This window comes from Macaca thibetana, chromosome 6 (assembly GCF_024542745.1).
Source record: "Macaca thibetana thibetana isolate TM-01 chromosome 6, ASM2454274v1, whole genome shotgun sequence".
Classification (NCBI taxonomy): Eukaryota; Metazoa; Chordata; class Mammalia; order Primates; family Cercopithecidae; genus Macaca; species Macaca thibetana.
The window spans coordinates 6879956-6886824 of record NC_065583.1 but is presented as its reverse complement, the minus strand read 5'-3'; the positions used below and the strand labels follow the sequence as shown (position 1 = coordinate 6886824).

Sequence of the window (6869 nt, the reverse complement as noted above, 5' to 3'; positions counted from 1 at the left end):
AGAACACTCTGTCCTTCCTCTTACTTCCCACAGCCCCGTCTTCTCTTTTACCTTGGTCCTCATGGTGCCGCGCTGAGATTGTTAATAAGCCTGACTGCCGTTGGACTGCACGACACCTCAGGGGCAGGGCCCCTTGTCACATTTAGTTTTGCACTCTACCAAGTACCTGGTCCTTAGTAAATGCTCCTACCATATGGAAAGAAAGACAAAAAGAAGGACTCAGTGGAGATTTTCTACTCAACCTTGTTGTGCTGGATTTTTAATGGCTGCCTCCTCACCAGGCATCCCCACTTCATGTAACTATGGCTCCTGCTATCTAGGAGGTACCCTCTCCTTCTGTCTGGGAACGCAATGGGGGCAGCTCTCGCTCAGGCCTGAGCAGAGCCAATCAGCACATCACATTCCTATGGCTTCGGTGAATCACTCAGAGCTCGCTGAGCAGTGCAGCCGGAATCACTGCAAGCACATCACATTCCTATGGCTTCGGTGAATCACTCCCTCCCCGCCTGCTTCACTTTTCATCTTTTAAGAAGGTTCTCTTTCCTGCTAGACTTGAACCAGGGGAGATGTAAGTCTGGGGCTGCTGTCACCTTCTTGCCACTATGTGGAGCCTGCAAATGACAGTGATTCCTGGAGGGGAGCAGAGCTGAACAGGTACAGAGGAGGTGAGGCCTGGTTCCTGAGTGGTTTACCCCTGGACTTTTCAGAAAACAGAAATGTAGTGGGTTGAAGAGTGACCTCTTTCAAAAAATTCATGTTCACCTGGAGCCTCAGAATATTATCTTATTTGGAAATAGTTTTGATTTTTTTTTCCAGACATAATTAAGGGAAGGATCAAGATGAGATCACACTGGAAAAGATGGGCCCTAAATCCAGTTAGAGGGTAGGAAGGCCATTATTCCGTCCTAATAAGAGACAGAGACGGGCACACAGAGATAGAGAAGGTCATGTGTTGATGGAGGCAGAGACTGGAGTGAAGCCCTCCCAAGCCAGGGAGTGCCTGGGTCCACCAGGTGCTAGAAGAGGCACTGAATGGATGCTTCTTGAGAGCCTTTGGAGGGAGCATGACCCTGCCGACACCTTGATTTTGCACTTCTGGCCTCTGGAAGTGTAAGAGGGTAAATTTTTATGGCAGCCCTAGAACACTAATCCCAGAGCCAATAAAGATCCCTCCTCCCCCGACCTTTGTAAAAAATGTAAGCCATTTTGAGTTTTTTTCCCCCCTTTGCAGGAATCCTCATTGGTAAACTGGTGGAATCCAGAGCAATTGTGCTTGACAAATAAAACCCAGTGATCTGGGTGATGAAAGCATAATAGCAAGACCAATCATGAGGAATCCTCAGGGCCCCCGATGAGGAGGGAGGTGAAGCTCCAGCTCTGCTGTACCTAAAGTCTGACAAATAAATGTCCTGAGAATGGAGGAGGTCTGGAGGTAAACGTCTTGTCTCCAGGTCTAACATAAACTACTTTTTGATGAACTTGGGAAGAGTTGACAACCCTCCATGAGGGATGAGAGGCAGAGTGAGGTCCTGGCTTGTCACCCTTGTTAGTATTTGAGTTTCCACATAAAAAGAAATGCCTGAGTTTGACTCCTCTGCATGCCATCCTGAGCACACATGGTATTTCTTATTGAAGTGCTGGGATGGGGAGCTTAGTGGTCCCTGTCTCCTAGACCACTACCAGGCGACAGAAGCACAACACGAACCACATAGATCATTTCAAGTGTTTTTGGCGCCACATTAAAAGGTAAAATGAGGCCGGGTGCGGTGGCTCATCCCTGTAATCCCTGTACTTTGGGAGGCTGAGGCGGGTGGATCACCTGAGGTCAGGAGATCATGACCAGCCTGGCCAACATGGTAAAACCCCATCTCTACTAAAAATACACAAAACTAGCCGGGTATGGTGGTGGGCACTTGTAATCCCAGCTACTCAGGAGGCTGTGGCAGGAGAATCGTTTGAACCCAGGAGGCGAAGGTTACACTGAGCTAAGGTGGTGCCACTGCACTCCAGCCTGGGTGACAAGAGTGAAACTTCGTCTCAAAATAAATAAATAAATAAATAAATGAATAATTTTTAAAAAAGGTAACATGAAACAGGTAAAATTAATTTTAGCAAATGTACATTTGATTTAACCTAATATATCCAGCAGGTTATCATTTCAACGTGTAATCAATATAATAGTTATTAATAGAATATTTTTCATTGTTTTATGGACAGGGGTCTCTACCAGCAGAGCACGTCCATGTTCTGTGTGCCTTAGCACCAGCTTGTGGTTATCAGCAGAGGGATTTACAAGTTTTACTCAAGGCTCTCACACCCTCCAGTTCCTGCATCCAGTTTCCATGAGGCCTCTTTCATTTTGGATCTGCCTGTCATCCACATTTCTCCATCAAGACTCAGCACCCCACCCTTTAAAAATAACATTTCAAATCATTCTTTCATGCAGCATGAGATTTTTGAGCTATGATTCACTTCAAATTTCTGCAGGGCTTAAGTGCTTTAATTTCCTTTAAAATAATGTTGGGAGAAAAGTCAAATAGCCCAGTGGAAAAATGTGCAAAGGATATTAACAAGCAGTTTACATACAAGGAGACACATTTGAGCATCATAAAAAATGCTCAGACTCCCTAGCAGCTGGGAAAGTATAAATCAAGGCAACCCTTTTTCCTACAAATGGGAGTTTGATACTGTTCAGTGTTGGTGAGGGTGTGGGGAAGTGGGTAAACCATGGGTGGGGGTGTTGTTTCCAACAATTTTCTAGAGAACAAATTTGACAGCATCTAGAAAGCTAAAAATGTGCACACCCTATGGCAGTTCTCCTTCCCGTCTTCCTCAGAGAAGTTGTCTCACGTGCACACCAGGAAGCAAACGGGAGAGTTTTGTAAACGGCATTGGTGGTAATAGAAAAAATTTGGAATTACCTAAATGTCCTTCAATAAAGGAACATATAAATACATCATGATAGACTCACATGAATAACGATGATATACCAATTAAAAAGAACGAGATAGATCTACATGTACTCATACAGCAAGAACTCTGAAGTTATACAGCTGAGGGTCAAAAAACAACTTGCAAAATAATACAAAGAATATGGTACTATTTGTATAAAAAGGTTACACTAAACAATACTAACATACTTTTGTGGGTAATCACGCATATGTTTGTAATGATAGAGGGAAGCTTTGGGAAGGAGACACACTAAATTGATGACAGTGAATACTCATGGGGAGACACAAAGAAAAGTGGGGCCGGGCACGGTGGCTCACGCCTGTAATCCCAGCACTTTGGGAGGCTGAGGCGGGTGGATCACGAGGTCAGGAGATCGAGACCATCCTGGCTAACATGGTGAAAACCCGTCTCTACCAAACATTAGTTGAGCATTGTGGCACTTGCCTGTAATCCCAGCTACTTAGGAGGCTGAAGCAGGAGAATCACTTGAACCCAGGAGGCGGAGGTTGCAGTGACCCGAGATTGCGCCACTGTATTCCAGCCTAGGCGACAGAGCTAGACTCTGTCACCAAAAAAAAAAAAAAAAAAAAAAAAGAAAGAAAGAAAGAAAGAAAAGTGAGTTTAAGTGTGGTGGCCAGAGGAGACATCAGCTTTATGTGTAGTATAAAAATATTTCTGGGAATATTCATGTATTACTTGTCGACTTTAAAATTAATGGAAAACACAGGTGTGAGAGCACCTCCTCCCCGTCCCTGGCAATGAGAAGCAGAGGCAAATCTTTCTATTAATACTTTCTGGGCCATCTGATCTCATTTTATTTTACCCTGAGTTTCTGAGCCTGTGAAGGGTTCTGGTGCTTCCTCAACTCATGGTATGACGTTGGAAGTTTCCTTTTCTAGGCATCAGTTTCATCTGTAAAATAAGACATTTCTGCCAGATGATACCTTATGTTTTGTGGCTGCAAAGTATTGAGTCCAAATGACTAAATCAGATTGCTGTTTCTAGAGGAAAGCTAATCTAACAAAAACTCCAAATCAGATGTGAATCGCTGATTCCAATGGCCCGTTTTTTTTTTTCAAAATGAGCTTGGCTGAATTTTATACAGCCATTGTTTCACCATTAAAGTGTGTCACAGATAATGACACACAAAATAAGATAAAATGTAAGAGGCACAATGCTTCATGAAAATACTATCTGGTATCAAATGTCACATTGTTGATTCGTGACTGAATGCCAAAGTCCTGACTTTCCCAAGAGTACTGAGATGGCTTCCAGAACAGTAGACCGTGAATCTAAATAGGAACTGTTAGAGAAAATTGAAAGACCAGTCCATTTGGGTGCACTGCAAATTTGTTGTATAATAAATAATTTGTCTGGCTTCTGTCACCAGTTCCTGGGAGGTGGCCTCTAAAACACTGGAATTTCCCAAGTGATAGAAGTGTCTTTGTTTTTTGTGGTGGGTTCCTCAGACCACACCTGAGCTTATGTTAATGAGATAACTTAGAATGGAGACTGAGCATGTCAGAAAGACCAGCCATGTGATTAGAGAATGAGGGCCAAACGATATCAGCCCAACCTCTAGCCCAGCCTATAAGAAGGCATCTAGAGTTTGAGTCTCATGGCCAATGATTTAATCGATCATGCTTACATAATGAAACTCCAATAAAAACTCTGGACATGGCAGCTTGGGTGAGTTTCCTTGGCTGGCAGTACTCTGTGTATTGTCACACACTGATCTAAAGAGTCCTGACTTCACAGGGAGAAGACATGGAAGCTTCATATTTGGGACCCTCTCAGAACTCTGTGTCTCTCTCTATGGCTGATTCTGATTTGTATGCTTTATAATAAAACTGTAATCACAAAGATAGTGCTGTCCTGAGTTCTGTCAGTTATTTTAGTGAATTATCAAACCTGAGGGAATAATAAAAACCTCTTGCAATGTTTTGGAACTGGTTTGAGTTGGCCCAATCTTGTGCAACAATTTATTCATCCAGCAACTATTGAGTGCTTACAAGTCAGATGAGATCTCTGCTGCCATGGAGCTTAAAGTCCACTAGTGGAGACTTTCCAAAGAGCAACAAAATGGCTAACACTTGCTGAGTGATTACATGTGATTCTAGGGGCTGTCCTAAGTGCTTCAGTGACTTATTTCACTGGGTCCTCATAACAATAACATGAGGTATAATTATTAACACAATCAGCAGATGAGGAAATTAATTAAAGCCCAGAGGGATACACTGACTTCCCTAAGATGACATATCTGGTTGGGACTGAATATGGAATTTTCTCCACATGGTTTGATACCAAAGTCTACACTCTCAAGTAAATAAACAAATGAGCATAGAATGGAAAATTGTGTAAGTGACATCTCCTCTTGGATGTCTGAGAGGCATCTCAAACTCAACCATCTAAGCTAAACATCATACCTTTTCTCCCCCACTTCTAGCCCCCAAATGCTTCTCACACAAGCTACCCTATCTTAGCTGATAGCAACTTCATCCTCCAAGTTTCTTAATCCCCAATCTTGGAGTCATTCTTCATTCCTCTCTTTCTGTCACATCCTAGTTAAATTCATTGGTTAATCTTGTTAGTTCTGCTACAAACATTATTATTATTAATAATTATTATTATTGCAATCTGACCACTTCCAGTGTTCCCAGTCTTGCCCAAGCCACTATTGTTTCTGGTTTGATGGCTTTCGTGGCTTTCTTTGTTTTTTTGAGACGGAGTCTCACTCTGTCTCCGAGGCTGGAGTGCAATGGCATGATCTCGGCTCACTGCAAGCTCCACCTCCCGGGATCCCGCCATTCTCCTGCCTCAGCCTCCCGAGTAGCTGGGACTACAGGTGCTGCCACCATGCCCGGCTAATTTTTTGTATTTTTAGTAGAGACGGGGTTTCACCGCGTTAGCCAGGATGGTCTCGATCTCCTGACCTCGTGATCCTCCCACCTCGGCCTCCCAAAGTGCTGGGATTACAGGCGTGAGCCACCATGCCCGGCTTTTAGTGGCTTTCTAACAGGGGTCCTTGACTCTAGTCTTGCCCACATAAGACTTTACTCAGTGTAGAAGCTAGAGTGATTCTTTTACAGTATAAATTAGGTCATGCCACTCTCCTCTGCTTAAAACCATGCAATAGCTTTCCTGCATCTCATTAAGAGTAAAAGCCAAAGTCCATGATCTACATTCCACTAGCTAGGATATAAGCTCTATGAAACCAGAGATCATTGTTTTATTCATGGATGATACATAGAGGGTGTTCAGTAATATGGCTGAATAAATTAATGAATAAGCTCATTTTAACTACCCTTCTAGGCATTCCAGATCAAGTATGAAGACGAGTATCTTGTTGGGAAGAAGTTTAATAGAGTGGTCAAGAGCATGGGTTTTGGTTGGTTGGGCTCAGTTCTGGCTCCCTTACTTCCTAGATGCATAATCTTGGCCAGGATACCTAACTTTGAGAACTGTTTCTTCGTCTGTAACATGTGGGTGATAATACTTAGCACTTCCCTCATAGCTTTGTATCTGGGATGAAGTGAGAAACTGCATGTGAGGTACTTAGCCCAAAGAAATAACTCATCAATATTAGTGCCTACCCTTGGCACACAATAACTTTTGAGAACTTCTGGCACCAGATACCCAGAGTTGAGTCAAACCTCACAAGTTAAGGCTCAGTTCTCCACAAAACTATTCTCACTTTAGACATCAATCGCAACTTCAGGGATCCCAAGGCCACCAGAACTTCTGACCAACTGGTTACAAATTTGGGGGTTCTTACTACTCCGTCAATTCACTAGAATGATTGACAGAATGCAGGAAAGCGGTCTCTTTGTGATTACAGTTTTATTATAAAGCAAACAAATCAGAATCAGCCGTAAGGAGAAAGAAGACATCGGGTGAGTTCTGGGAGGTCCCAAACA

At 43.2% G+C, this 6869-nt stretch overlaps 1 long non-coding RNA gene across 1 annotated transcript in view; it reads right to left on the bottom strand.

Moving 5' to 3' along the window:
• Positions 1 to 862: 862 nt before the first annotated feature.
• The window catches only part of LOC126956401 (uncharacterized), a 31263-nt gene continuing 25256 nt past the window's right edge, over positions 863 to 6869 (bottom strand). Inside the window, exon 3 of the long non-coding RNA XR_007726305.1 lies at positions 863 to 3514. This is a non-coding gene — a long non-coding RNA (uncharacterized LOC126956401). The remainder of the gene's footprint in view (positions 3515 to 6869) is intronic.